Source organism: Empidonax traillii, unplaced genomic scaffold, assembly GCF_003031625.1.
Source record: "Empidonax traillii isolate 1590-97213 ecotype Southwest subspecies unplaced genomic scaffold, ASM303162v1 scaffold360:size843394, whole genome shotgun sequence".
Taxonomy (NCBI): Eukaryota; Metazoa; Chordata; class Aves; order Passeriformes; family Tyrannidae; genus Empidonax; species Empidonax traillii.
This window is the reverse complement of record NW_020955553.1, coordinates 360,952-376,876: the sequence shown is the minus strand read 5'-3', so window position 1 is coordinate 376,876 and position 15,925 is coordinate 360,952. Positions and strand designations below refer to the sequence as shown.

At 36.5% G+C, this 15,925-nt stretch overlaps 1 long non-coding RNA gene across 1 annotated transcript in view; it reads right to left on the bottom strand.

The window, feature by feature from the left end:
• LOC114061794 overlaps positions 1-15,925 on the bottom strand; it is a 160,579-nt gene that overhangs the window by 108,032 nt on the left and 36,622 nt on the right. The window contains exon 4 of the long non-coding RNA XR_003572226.1: positions 3,161-3,227. This is a non-coding gene — a long non-coding RNA (uncharacterized LOC114061794). The remainder of the gene's footprint in view (positions 1-3,160; positions 3,228-15,925) is intronic.

Below are 15,925 nucleotides of genomic sequence, written 5' to 3'. Positions count from 1 at the left end.
GCAGAAAACAGATTGAGCTTTTTAATGGTACATCAAATAAGACTTTATTAGCATCTATTAGGTTCAACCCAAAGCCTGGGAAATAGCATTAATGAGCATCATATATCAGTCTGTCTGTTATTAGATAACATTATCCCTTAAAACTAGCAAGTCATATAGTACTTCATACTTTTTACCTTTATCTTTAGAATTAGCTGCTGACATCCTCTCCTGTTACACTGGCCTTACTATTAGTAATAGTGAACCAATTTATAAACCCATTAGTGACACTTTTTCCCGAAGATAAAAACAGTCAAAATTATCTGGCAGCAATTAATCTTAATGGCTGTATGCAGTAAACAGCAATGGGCTAATTCCAGCTCTGTCAGCCCCATCAAACAATCCCACATTAGGCAGCTTTTCACTGATCCATTAAGCATATTCAGAACAACAACAAATTCAATGCTGAAGGCATATGCACTAAACATTACAACAGTGATCTTCTGAAGCCATCATTATCTCTTAAATAGTACTTCCCCCATGTATTATCATTATGCTGTACATTAGAAATACTTTGATTAAACTCCCTTAATTCATAACAGCCAGCTGCAGACCATTTATGCAGTTAATCTCAACACAACAGCTATTGAGGAAATATAACAAATGAAGGCTGTAAACTGGAAGTCATTACTATGAAAGATACTGGTTTCCTAGCCCTCGTAGTGCAAAGTGCAAGGCAAGATTGTACTTTAGAATGACAGTGATGCAGACTGAAACAGCTAATGGCTTTCCACATGTCCTGCAACATATGCAGCAGGAATTGCAGCTGTAAAGGTGTGTGCAGGAGCGACCTGACAAACTGTCAGCATGAGTAGCAAAAACATCCATGAGCCCCTTGTTCACAGGATTAAAATATCACATGAGAGCTAGAATGCGAACTGCAGCCTCTCTATTGCTTTGCTGGCTTCATCTGGAGCACACTGTAATTTGTCTCTATGAAAGAACAGTTCTGATTTCTTCCTCTGTGAAGCTCGAGTTAGTGGCAATGACACTTTGAAAGACTGCAGACCTTTAGTTTCCTTTCCTACAAGTAATAGCTGTTTTGAGAATTTTTATTAGAGTGTTTTCTCTTTAAGATATAATGGATATGGTGTGGCAAGAAAATTAGCATAAATCTTTGCATAGTGATGTAAACAAAACAATATTATCAGGAGGGGAAGGAAAACAGTAGCTAATTTATATTTCCACTCTGACCTGAAATTCACATGAGGTATTCTCATTTAATAACATGAAAATGTTAAATAGATAAAAGTTGATGGTATTTTCTTAAGTTTTCATCAAATGCATTCCATAAAAAATACGTATTAAAAATTCACTCAGAAGGGTTCATGCTGCATATTAAGGAAAAACAAGAGCTAAATTTGTGTTGACAATCTAGATTGCACCTTTTCTTAATTCAACCAAAAATTACCCCAAGAATCCTGTGGGACTTGGGTACAAAAAAACACTTTCACAAATTCTTTACTTGTCAAGTGTAAAGAAACCATAAAAATATTAGTGAATAAGGTCTATGTGTTTTACAGTTCTTCACTATATATAAATAGTTTATTTGATTTTAAAGGTATAAACCACAGGCACAGTGTCTACCTTGCAGTGAAATGATTAAATAAATAAAACTTCAAGTTGGCACAAGCCTAGCTGCCAGTTCTGATCTTAGTTCCAGTTCATAAGTCCAACTCAGTCGAAGGTGGATGCAAAACCTTCACAGCACCTTTAGGACCAGCACTGAGGAGCAGGCAATGGAATGCAACAGGCAACAACAGCCTTTAGAGGGCCAGAAGAATCAGCTTCCTGATATTTGGATAAAACTGAGGTGAAAAGTCTCACTAAAAGTCCAGTTTTATACTTCTACTACTTTCTAAACGTCATGCACTTCTGGGACATGTAAAGCTGTAGTTCTCCACCCATTTACGAGGGGAGGAAGACCTGCATACCATGGTAGATGTGTACTGCCCAAGCAGCAAGCATACTTTAAGGGTGAATTTTGCAAATTCCATCCCAAACAGAAAGCTTTTTCATATTATCATAGTAATCTCCCTTTCAGAGGGATAATAATGAACTTGTGCTTCAGATACAGATTTCCAACACTGGTACTCTTTTTACCTCTACAGCACCTTGCCCTATGATCTTAGGTAAGCTTGATTTCCCTTCTTTATAATGTTGATAAGGTGACTTTTCCATGTGGCAGAGCTGTTGCCAAGACTAGCTGGTGGTGGGTACAGTTATTCCAAGGTCTTTGATAAAAAAAAAAAAAAATTGCTACATCCTTTGCAATAAAGCATTCTGATTCTTAGCTTTCAAGGCTGGCTTGCATGATCAAATTTATGTAGGACTTTTAAGCATCAAGAAGCCTGTCTATAAAATAGATCTAATCTGGGTCCTTGCAAAGCCAGAACTGGCTCCCAGCACTGATCTGACCAGCTTCAGAGATTATGGAAATAAGCAGAAGTGGCCCTCAAGAAGGCAGGTGCTGAGCATGCAGAAACTGCATCCCTACCTGCATCCTACACTGCCACTACCACAGTAAGCAATCAGTTTTTTTAGTAAGTAAAAGTAGATAGAACAGTTTCAGGAATTTTTTTCCTCCATGTCAACCTCATTCATGCTGTTCTAGAGCAAACTGAATGCCAGTCTTTGGAAGTAGATGAGATTTATCTTTAGCCTATTTCATGTCATCTGGAGATAATCTACAATAAGAAAAGCACCTGAAAGCCAAAGATGGTTTCTTAACCCAGCAGAAAGAGAAAATTGAGTAAATAATTTTATTTATTTATTTTCTTTTACACAGAAACTTCTAGGTATATTCTAAGTATAAGAGCTTCAGATAACAAGAAATATTAGACATTCTGGTGAAAATCAAGCCATCAGAATCTGGGCACTATCCTTTGACTGGGGACTACTAAGACTGGAAATTTTCACTTAGGTGCCTAGACACAGTTGAGTTTCCTACTGAACAGTATTCTCAGTGTCTCAGATATAACTTATATGTTTCTCATGCATGAGCTATTAATATGGGAAGAAGTAACTTTTCACAAACATAAAGAGGGACTGACTCACCATCATCTCTGGCAGGCAGAAAGATCTGTGATATGACGTGACAATTATAAGTTATAAAGTGTACCTGGATCATTTATGCAACCATCTTTGTCCAGTTTCATGTTTTTCTTCTTTTCCCAGCAGTACTTCTTCTCCTAAAAACAGTGAAAAATGCCATAAGCAACAAATTTTCATTAATTTATTCATTTTTCAAGACCTAATATGCTTGGATTTGAGCTAATCTGAGTAGATAAGTGCTAACCTTCAGAACAAAGCAGAAGATTGTTCCACCCTTCTCTCCCACAAAACAGAGCAACAGAATTTGTCACCTCACAGTGGACCCAGTTCTGGGGAGTACTGAGTAATGGATACTCTGCAGGTGATAATGAGTGCTGGTAAGAATGACAAATTATTCCCAGCTGCTACTTTTTCACCCAGCACAAAAATTTCACTTAGTTGCAGTTTCACCAGGCAACACCTTTTTTTTTTTTTTTTGGCTCAGGCTTCATATGACTGATTTCAGAAGAATATGTGGCTATGTATATACCCTTCTAATACAGTAACAGGGAAACTACTCTGCTTACTTTCCAAGGACCATTTACTAATCTTGAACTGAGCTAACCAAGTAGTGCAGCAGGGAGTTTATAAAGATTCCCATAATTCTGCCCAGCACACGATCCAAGCACAGAGCTCTTACTGTGTCAGTAAGAATTTGGGACTAAAGAGAAAATATGTACTTGCAGAGCTGCTAGTAGGATATGGATTATGTTAATTGCAGATGAATTTTGTAAATGGATTTTATTTCAAATTATGGATATTGTCTCATCTTATTTTGATGATATGTGAATAGTCAGATATGAAACAACCTATACAATGTTTCTGAGTTTTTCACAAAATGTGAGATGAAGTTTTTCACAATTGATGAGAACTGTGAAATAGTTTGGTCATGCTATGACATATTTTTCTTTTTATTGTCATATTTCAAAAGGTTCAAACCTGATTTTGAAAACCAGAATATTGTTCTCTTTCATCTAAGACAACTCCAGGTCACCCAACAGTGGTAATGAACTTTGAAAAAATTGCATTGATTTTACTGATAGAATTCCTAGCTAAAATTCCCTAACGTGCGACTGTGGTGAAATGTGCATAAAAGTAGACTGAACTTTTCATAGAATTATTGTTATTAATGGTACTAATTGATAACAGAAGAACATGACTTATGAGTTAAAGGGGTGCATCTCTAGTAAGAGACAACAGAGGAGGAGAATATTTTGCAGGTTTTATTTTGTTCACTTATTCAAGTTTGGTCTTGCATGAAAAATTCCATTGTAACAGTTAAGTGAGGCTCTGATAGAGAATCCGGAATTATCCAATCTTTAGATTATTTTTTTCCCCAGTTCTTCAGTCCCTTTATACATTTAGAAGAATTTCCACATAAAAGATGTTTCCTTTTTCTTCAGCGAGACTATTAATGTGTGCAAACTTTAACTGGATCCAAGTAATCTGTGTGCTGACAGAATGTTAGGAAATCAAGTCTAATGAATGGTTAGACTGTGTACAAAAAACCCTCTAGAAATCATATAAACCATATTGATTTATACAAGGCTGTGCTAAGGAGTATAGGGTTTCCATCTCTAAGGGATCAGAATATAAGCAATGAAATGGAGAGGTGATTTTTAACCTTTTTGAATTTGGAGACAATCTAAAAATATTTTTACTGGATAGGAATACCCATGTAATATATTTAAGCTTTTAGATAATAAAACTGCTTTTTCAGGGACCACTGACAGGAACCTCAAGGATCCCCAAGGGTTCACAAGCTATAAGTAAGAAATCACTGAAATTAATAATACCAAATTATCAACCCCATTCTAGCTTTGTTTCGCATATTTGCCATAGTGCCTTGAATCCACCTTATTAATTATCTAGACTTGGATTACTATAGTCCTTACATGTCTAGAAATGCCAAAAAAACCATGAAGAAGTAATTTTTCTAAATTTCATTAAATCTTGTCTAAAAAGAATCATAATTCATGAGGGAAAAAAAAGGAATAAAAGAATTATTCCGTTCATATACATTTTGTCACTAATTTATAACCAATCTATCAATGACCATGCAGCTGCACTCCCTGTATTTTTTTTTAAAAAAAGCTCATATAATACTTGTATAGTCTCTGAAAGAGTAGCATCTTAATAAAGGAAGAGGAAGCCACCAGAGTAATTAGAAAGGTATATTGTACTGCATATAATGGCAGAAGGATGTTTGTATTATAGTCCAACACATCATTAAGGATACAATCGTTATTTAATGTGGCACAATCATCTTTCTACTCTTCATGAAATCCACTTAAGTAATTACTTTTCTTAGCTCATTGGTTCTATGAACTGACAGTTTAGGAAAGTACTATGTCTAAAGAAATACTGAATGTACATTTTTATGATATTCTACTGTTTTAGCTTGACTGTCACTGCTTACTGGGGCTGTTATTGTTTATCTGGACTGGCTGTTTTCTCATTTGAGAAACTGGTGAGGATAGTGGGGAAGAGAGGGGAAAACTGGAATGGGAAGGAGAGAGAGGAAAGAAATACCAAAAGCTTAAAGAGCTGTCTTAAAAAAATGTAAATATTGAATGAAAAGCCTCATTCCCTTTTTCTCTGCAGCGTTTCCCTTTCCCTCAGTCTTGTTTTTGAAACATATATACATAGACATATGCCAAATTAATTTTTTGTACAGTGTTTAATCATTTTTGTTTCTGTTAGCAGCAGAACACTAGCTCAGTAGTGCAGCACCTTGAGTTGCTTCTAATCTGTTTTTAGGAGGAACAGTTTTATAAAGAAGAGTTTTCAAGATTTGGGAGAGTGTTCTCTTATAAAACTTGATGATGAACATTAGCTAGCATATTATTTTACCTTATAATCTTTTTGCACTTATTACTTCAATAATATATGGGTGCAACATCATCTATATACTCAAAGCTTGTTCATTTTTTTTTTCCTGTCATGCATATTTTAATATAAAGTTCAAGACCATTCTGCAGAGCAAGCCCAGCATTCAGCAGACACAGCACTGAAATGCAACATTCAAATTGCCCAACAGAATGCTTTCTTTTTTTTTTTTTTTTAGTATTTTAAACTTAAAGCTCTCTTTCAAAGGATGTTGTAGTCTTCATGTTTGCTAGCATTACAACAAGGTAAGTCTGAAATACCTTTATCTTATTTGGTAGATCTATGTTTGATGCTCTTTGTTTGAATAGAAGTGTCAGCTGTATTTTACCTTATTATATAAAAAGTTTCAGAATTTAATTAAGGGTCAAGTACCCGCTGTAGATAAATGCAACAGCTAGAGCATATTTCTGATCTCTCTGAAGACTGCAATCATGAAAATTATTATCATTGAGTAAAACTGGTCTCAATGATGGTGACTGGGAGATGGAATCTGTGTTAGTCAGCCATAATTTACATAATAATGGGTTCCGAGTTTTCATCAGCACCTTTTGTTTGTACAGTGCTTACTGCTACAGTAAATTGTCAAAATGTCATTCCTATCCAATCAGCCAGAAAATATCAACAGTAAACAAGGCACAAGAAGAAATTCGCAGATTTAAAGTATGGTGGAGGAAACAGTAAAACAGGACACTGGAATACTTGTAGCAGTCTTATTCTGATATTTTCAACAACACAACTGAACAACTTATGAAACATTATTTTTTAATGAAGCAATGCCACTGAGGGGAGTGATGTCATTAAAAGAATCTCAGGAAATAGTTAGATAACCAGTTTGTTTACATTTATGTTTGTCATTACCTGTTTGTTTCCTCTTCCATGTGGCAATCTATTACACTCCTACAGGCAAACCAGAACTGACTAAAAAATTATTACAGTCTAGGTAGCCACAGACCTACAAGTACCCAAAAACAACTTAATCCAGGAAAACACTGAGTTCTAGGTGAAAATGCTAGCCCAAATGAATCTATCTTTTCTAACAAACACTCAAAGCCTGATAATATTTCAGTTGAAAGGAATTCTGTGAAACTTTCTACCACTCTCTAAAATTCACAGAAGTTCAAGGAGAGAAGGAGCATGAATTAGTCACAGTGTACGCTTTATCCATAAGCCATCATAGTTACATACTATATTAAAATTAAAATTTTCATATTGTGTTTGTAATAAAAATGAACGAAGTTGCATTCTGCCAAAGAGAACCAGAAGCCACCCTTGTGTGGAGCCAAAATACTTGGTTCAAATAGTACTTAATTCATTTGGTGAAATGACAAGTAATATGAATGTGTCTTTAAAACAGAGAAGCAAAAACTTTAAAAAATGTTTCTTTGTATTGTGGTTCATGAAGTTGACGCTGTCATTGCTTGTATATAAACAGAACAAAACCTGATAAACATTCCTCAAGGAGGGCTTCCAGTACTGTGTTCTTAAAAATCTTCAAAAAATGTGATCATGTAGTTAAGTCACCTCAGAAAAGACTCACAGTACCTTCTTTTGGAAATGAACAAGAGTTTTAAAATCTATTGAAATGAAGTGTTGACATAAGGAAATATTTTGTAGAGCTTTCAGGTTTCTTTACCATTCACTTTATTTTACTTGGCTACTTTTAATTTTTTTTCCACTTCTCTTTGAAAATCCTGCATTGTCCAAGCCCTTTCGATTAAGCAGCTTGCCTGAATGAAAGCACTGTGATGAGGTGGCGGTGCATCAATAAACAGGGTGCCTCTCAAAGCAGGACAGAATGCTGAGAAATAGGGCTGATCAGCGGTAATTACTCTGACACTTCATGCAGTACAGGGAATTAACTCCTAGGACTTTGGGCCAAATGGAGAAGTAGTAGTTGATGCTCCACATTGTGAATGCCTCAGTGCCTGAACCCATTATGAGTTTAAACGGAGATGGGAATTCACTATACATAGGGCTTTTCTCTTTCTTTTTTTCTTTCTTTCCCCCTGCCCCCCCCAGTTAGGAATGTGAAGCAGAGTGCAGAAAATACAAATAATTCGGGGTGCTGAGCAGGCTGCATTTCTGTTTGTGGTGGTGCGCTTTTTTGTTTGTTTGTTTGTTTGTTTGTTTGTTTTTGCTAAGGTCTTTGCATTCATTTTTCATTAAATCACAAATAATTCGATACAGGGATGCCCGTAACAACTATATTTATGGGAATGCACCCATCATGTTGAGGAAGACACCTACATACCAAGTTAAGGAAGTGGAATTGCTCTAAGGCGCACTTGCATAAACTAAGGTACACAAAAACACATAGCAGGAGGGGAAATACAGCTAAAAAGGCAACTAGTTAGCAGCTGCCACTATGACCTTTAACTGCATCCATGGTAACTGGGCTAAAGATGGAGTTCCATTTTATTATTCTCACACCCACAATGTTAAGCCTATGAATCCCATTGCAATTTAATGGCTGAAATCAGAAGGCAGATCTGTGTTCATTGGACCAGTGCCGACATCCTCTTAGCTAATGAGTGCAATAAACATTTTCATGCCAGGAAACCAATGCAAGTGGAAATATTATGCCATGCGGAAATCTATCCCCCAAACACAAAGAAATGGTCAGTAAAGCCAGTCCTTTATGTTCATTTGCATATACTGTAATTTTTCAGGGTTTAGACCACTCATCTTTGAAGCAGAAAGATATTTAACTCATATATTTTTTAATACTGTGGCATGCAACTGCATTCAATTTATATTTAAGAATCGTGGGAAGAATTACGTATTCCAGAGTTAATGACTATAGCTGCCTCCAATTATTTTCCTAAAGGAATCTTATGTTTTTAAATAGTATTTTTGCTTTCATGCGCCTAAAATGTATTTCATCCATTTGCAGGCTGTGTTCAGTACCACCAGCTGAGCAAAAGACAGTAAACCAGCAAACTCTTTCAACAAGAAAGAGGGTTTTGTTCTAACTTTTGTTGCTATTGTAACGTGACTCATACAGTTTTTCTTAAGCATCGGTGACAACAATGTCATATCTTTGTCGTGTGAGCTAAAAGCAAGACATATGTCATCCTTATTTGGACTGAAGAACCAGAGGAACAACAACAGTGGTTAAAAAGATCTGTGGATGAGTCTTTGAGATCTCAAGCACTTCCACCTCTCCGTGGTAACCTGTAAAATCAACAATGAGAGGTATGGAGTGGAGCTAAGAATTGATTCATAAGCCTTTACCTGGGAAAAAAAAAACAGTAGGGATGAGGAGTAGCTGTAATTATTTAAAAAATCACAAATATAATGATTTAGCCACACTGAGGCATTTGGTCATTTCTCTCTCTTCCCTCCCAGCCTCCCCTAAAGAAGGAGCATCAGTCTAAAAATACAACAGACCAGGGTGAAGAGGAAAACTCTGAATACATAAATGTGCAGCTGGGAAATGAAGGTCACCAAAGTCTCCTTGAACTCTTGGGTAAAGCCAATGTATTTGCTTCAAAGTGGTGCAGTCGAAGACATAAAACTACACTAGTGTACTCATAAAGAGCGTTATGTGAAATATCCCTGCCTCTCACAGTCAACTTCCTCCTCTGCCTTAAAATACCCAGAATTTTATTTTTGTTAGAATGTTAGCCTGGCATAAGGAGAGAGGGCTTAATGACTTCCCCTGACAAGAACTATACGTATTTTTTTTTTCTTATGGAATACTGCCAAATATCCTTTGTAATAAAAAGCTTGAACTATTTTGCTAACAGAAGCCGCTTGTTCTGGTAACTGTAAAGGTCAGACAGAAAATAATTTTGGTGTTTCTTATCTTTTAAAATAATGTCACTTTTTATCATTACGGTAACATTTTTGGACAACAAAGAAAAGAGAAAACAGTAGATGTGATGCCCCAGACCACTAGGTACACTATTTCTTAAAAGACATTAGGTTAAAAAAGCTGTTGGCCAATTATACCAAAGACTGGAAATGTCACAAAAGCCAATGAAATCTCCCTGGTAACATTCAGAAATAATATGCTTTGGATCATACTGTATATTAAATGACAACTGTCAATTTAAAAAAGAAGTCCTCTAAAATCTTTGATGTATGACAATTCAGAAGTTGAAACACAATGTTCTTACCATTTAACATCTTTGAGATAAAAAGCTTTTGACATGTTAACTAATGTGAAGGAATAAGTGCTCCTCTCATTTCCCTAGCATAGTACTGGACTGCACTGAGTAGCTTTTTGTGATAAATGTCATAAGAAGGAAGGTGGTATATAACAATTTTATTTAGTTAAGTATATGCATTTATGGCTATTACATTACCTAAGAATAGAGACAGGTGAAATTTTCTATCCTAAATATTTTCTTTGGTACGTGCAGTATTTATTTCAGTTGAAATGGGCATTTAAACAGGCTCTGATTGTCATTATTATCTAATTCACTTTTCTGTCTGGGGCTGTAGTACAGCATAATTCAGAGGAAGCTGTCAGTGTCTGAATATGCAGCCATCCCAGGATAAAAGGTCTTTAAACTGCATGTTAGTTTTCTTTTTATTGTTTTGTTTGTTAGTTAGTTTCTCCCACAAAATGGAAGCCATTCACAATCTCTACCTTCAGGCACCTGGGCTGGGAGGTTTCCAGGTAGCTGAGGAAATCTCCACTGGGCAGTGCTGGGTGGTGATGCAGGGCTCATTGCTTCAGCTGGGCTCCCAGAGTCACTGACCATGGAGGATGCTTCTTCCTACTCTAGGAGAGCACCTCAGCAATTAATGCAGTGGCTCAAATCTGTGCTCCTTCGACTGGGGTTCAACTGGAAGCCTCCTATTTTAAGGATAGTCTGAAACTGAATCCTGTCAGGTTTCTCTGTTTAAAGACTTCTTCTGCCACTGAAACAATGGAGCTCAATAATGACACTGAGACAAAAGCCTTACCCTCGATAAAAGAGGGTGTTAAAGAATCTAAGTCATAGGTTATCAAAAAATATGAAGGTGGTTCAGCAGAGTAATTTAAGGTATGAATTTTGAGTTGCCTAAATTAACACCCTCTAAAAAAGGAGATTAGATAGCTAAATAAATAGTAAGCTTTTACTTATGGTGGCTGGCTTTAATGAATTTTGAGTGTGTGTTAATAGTTAGACACAGTGTGGATGGGGTTTTGCGGTCCTGAAAATATCACACTGAAGGTCTACACTGCTCAGTTGTTGGCAGAATATCTATGAAGGTGATTCAAAGACAGATCTGTCCCCCAAGAAAAGGAAAAGTCATAAACAGCGTAGACGTCACCAACTGGTACCATTAGACTCTGGGGAAAAGAACAGTTCCTGAACCTCTTCTAATTAATGGTTTAGACACAGGCTAGAAGCACTGCTGTATATTGCCTCAGATCAGCTGCAGACATTTTGCTGTTATTTTGCTGAAGAGCAAGACACAAGTTAACCATACCAAGACTGGGGAGCTTTATGAACTCAAACAGTAAATCTTTATACTTATGCTGTATTCACCAGAATAAAATGAAATAGCAGATGAAATTATGGTCAAACAATTGTGAAGAAGGTTACAAATACGACCTTCTGGGAAATCTTTCTGATCCCAAAAGCAAGAAACAAAAAACACTCTTGTTGAAGCCTTGGTTGCACAACACATTTGAGGATGAAGGTTTTACTGTTATGGAACAACACTGAGGGGGCACTGGGACCTTATTCTTTTAGACCAACGAGATGCAGAAACAGAGAAGGTCTCTGTCTCATGGGTAGAGTAGGTACTGTCTTTGGTTGAAGAGTAGACGGATCATCCCAAATGACATTACTAATTGAAGACATTGAGTTGTAATGGAATGTAACATGGACCTAAGCTATATCTATCCCAGTAGAACCTGAAAATTAATATAAACATCTGGAGGAAACAAGTAAAAATATATGCCAAACATAGTTATAAACAGGATGGTGGTTTTAATTTTTACTCAAAGAAAATATTCTACATATACTGCAGAACTTTCAGAAGATTGAGGTGGTAAAGCTGTTCACTGTGATGTTGAAAATTTAAACTTCTTAATAAATAATTCTGGTTTGAATCTGAAAAATTAAAATTATATACTTAGGTGTGTGTTGTACAAATAATTGAATTTTTTTTGTTGCTGTTCTTTATTAAATGATATTTTTCATTTCAGGTAAATATGAACAGATTTATTTTTCTTTATATTTTCAGCACGTAGAAAAATAGCATTTTAAAGAGCATTTGGATTTCATCTTAATAGCCAAATATGTATCTAGGTTCTTAGAAAACGTGGTGGAACTTCAGAAGTTATTCAGTACAGGATTCCTTTATCTCAGTGCTTACACTATTTTCTGTGAGACAAGAGAACAGGACCCTTATTCCCAGAGAAGAGGGATATTTGAACTTTCCCAGTTCACAGGTGACTGGTATATATGGAAGTAAAAGTGTAAGAAAGCATACTCCTTACTGGTTTTGGCATGATAATTAATTCCTGCTATACCTGTTTGCCTTACAACTGTTGATCCAGTTCATCCTGAATTCTGCAATATTTTTAGATACATCAAAACTAACGTCTTCAGATGACTTAGCCATTCCAAGAGGAAAAAAGTTCAGCCCTACTGGTATTGCATAAGGATAGTGAAGAGGATTCCCCACTAGTAATCAAAGAGGGTGCTGAACAACAAAAACTAGTGATTAACATTCGGAAATCAGCAGTACTGGATAACCAGAACATAAGAATTCCTAAGAGCAGCTGGAAAAATGGACAGTATATTGATGATAATTCTGAACAAGTCCCGACATATAAGGAATGCCATAGAAGGTAATCAGACAGTGTTACTTGTCAGACCCCTTCCCCTGCTGCTACTGTTATGCAAAACAATGCAAAGATGACATGGGATGTTTCTCCCCTGATTTCACAAAAACTGGTACCAGAGGAATAATTGCAAGTGTTTTTTTAACAGTCCAGAAGTCAGCATAGAATTGCTCCTTGAAGAATTAATGGATAATTCAGTGGTAAAACAACAAAAAGAATGCTGTGGAGGTGGAAAAGATTGCTAAATAAACTAGATTATTAGAAATAGGATGCTTTAATAACAGTCCAATCCTTTCTTACCTTTCTAGAAATGAAGATGAAAACCACAGAACTGAATAACTGGAAAGGGTGCCTTAAAATACAGAAAATTCATACTAGATCAGCAACCAAACAATACCTCAGAATGGGATGATATAGAAAAACCCTGACATGATGCTGAATGATCACTGAGGGAGAAGAAGAGCTGATCTTCTGCAGGACAGTGGAGGACTATGCTGGAACATTGCATCAACTCTGCAGTCCTCATTTTCAGAAAGACACAGTGGACAGTGTAGCTACTGGAAAGAGTAGAGAAGAAATATAGAAATGTTTTAAAAATAGGAAAAAATGCCTTCTGGTGAGAGATTTGGATCTTTCTGTTTATGAAGCAGAAGATTGAGAGGTGACTTGCTTATGGCATATATACCTTCTCAGGCAGAAAATAATGGATATGAAAGGACTCTGTAATCTAGTGGAGGAAGGTATAATAAGAACCAAAGGCTGGAGCCTGAAGCCAGATGAATTCAAATTGGAAATAAGGCACACACTTTTAATGCTGATAGCTATTAGCTATCAGAACACATTATAGAGGGAAGTGGTGGATTTTCCATCTCCTGAGATCTTCGAATCAAGATTAGATGACTCTCAGGAAGATATACTTTAGCTGCAGAGAAACTATTTGGCTCAAGGTAGGGATAACTGTGTGAAAGATAAGTGCCTGTGATCAAGAAGAAAGTAGATTAGACGATCTAAGAGTTCCTCTTTGCTTCTTACACTATGAAAATTTGAAAACCTGCAGTATGTAGCTGGGAGTTAACTTGAGTCTTCCACCCCAGATTTAGCCCAATCAGATTACTGGTGCATTGAAGTGAAATTCATACCCCATCCCTAACTCTTTTATATCCCTTTGCAGGGTCTACCCAGAGGGAAGTCAGATTTATTGCTGTTTGCTTTCTTTCAGGATGCTGCTAAGGCAATGCTCCATGTTGGAGAAACTAATGGAAAAGATCTGCAACCACTGTTTAGTTTACACTTTCTTTCACACATCACTTCTAGAAGAGTTTGAAAGAGATATCTTTGTCTCTGGCATGTACTTTTAGCATTGTGATATGGCAAAATGCAGAAAGATTGTGTTGACTGTACCACCTACTAGCTTTATTATTTATATGAGTTTGTATTTGCAGTCTTCACTCCTAATCAACTGCAATTACTTAAAACCCCTTGCTTCATATGTGAGCAAAGGAGTCAAAGAGAACAGTTTTGTAATTCATGGCATCCACAGATGGGTACAGAGAAATAGGAAATTTGTTATTATTTTAAACTACACCCTTTATTAAAGGTTGCTGTGCAGTCCACAGAGGGGAAAAAACCCACAATAATATATTTTGTCTGATCCTGGCCTCCTATATCAGACAACTGGTATAATTTGGTTACAGGGCTTATATTTCAAAAGACCACAGACTAGTGGTGAGACTAACAAGAAATGTAGGCAGTACTGCCGAACTTCAGTTTTGGTGATATGGCATGCACTTATTTATTGCAGATACTGGCTTAAAATTGCTGTTTTAAAATCTGATTTTATGATGACGAGAGGAACAGAAAAAGGCAATGTAGGTTGGAAAAAATGAAGGTTAAAAAGATTGGTATAACAGGAAGGAAGGGGAAAAGAAAAACTCACTGCATGTTTGGAAACAAAATGAAACACAAAATGAAGGTGAAATTATGGAGCAAAAGGACAAGTTTATGCACAACAATTCTATGGACTCCTAAGGCATAAGTAATTTTATTTAACTTGAGCTCTCAGTGTCTGAAGTTGTCACCACAGATTCCCTCTAATGCTGATGGAGAATACGAGGTGCTTTTAAAACATGATTCAGCTGACCTATTTTAGCCATCTATTTCAGGATGAGATGAATCACACCCTAAGGTGACTATTTCTCTCCATTGATTATGAAAAGAGTTCAGGGTGACAACCTCAGATGTAGATGTCTCAGTTATAGATTTTTGTATTTTGTGGATGAATCCCACTATTAGAGCCTATAGATTCTGACACATCTTCACTTTTTTCCATAATTTCTCATTGAAAAAAAGAGCTAGTATGGAGAAATAGAGGAGATACACATACATTTATATCTGGTCCAATTTACTGTAGAACGGCTAGAAAATTGACATTATATGTGTTAAATGTTGACATTTTGATGAAAAGAAATCAACCCCCAAAATACTTCAGTTGAGAAAGAAAATAATTCCCTATGGAAATACTGACATAAGGCCTCATGGCAATGATAGGTCAGTACTTCAGGCTTGCAACCTTCACTGTAGGGTAGTCTCTGCCTGGACTACATATTCCATGATTCATTCTTGTCCCCGCCATTGGTGATCCCGATGGTGCTGCTTGGGATCCACATGGTAACGACAAATCACAAGAGATGAACCTAGCTAATTAGCCAGAACCAGTCAAGGGAGATTGGGAGCATGAAGTAGTGAAATTACATGTTCTGCAAGGTGTCAAAGTGGCACAATTTTAACAGAAATATATAGGGTTTACACGCAATGATAGCAAGTTAATGTTTCAAACAAGTACATGACATTTTTAAGAAGAAAGTTAGCTTGGAATCAATAACCTGATAACTCAGTATCTAGACTGATTACAGAGTCTTCACGGAAAGCTGAATTATGGTCGTATGCTTATTCTTGATTTTGCTGCTGTATTTCAAGGCTCTTTGTAATCTAAGTCCCCACACACTTTCATGGGCTAATGATCATATTTTCTTCCCTTCCCTTCCCTTCCCTTCCCTTCCCTTCCCTTCCCTTCCCTTCCCTTCCCTTCCCTTCCCTTCCCTTCCCTTCCCT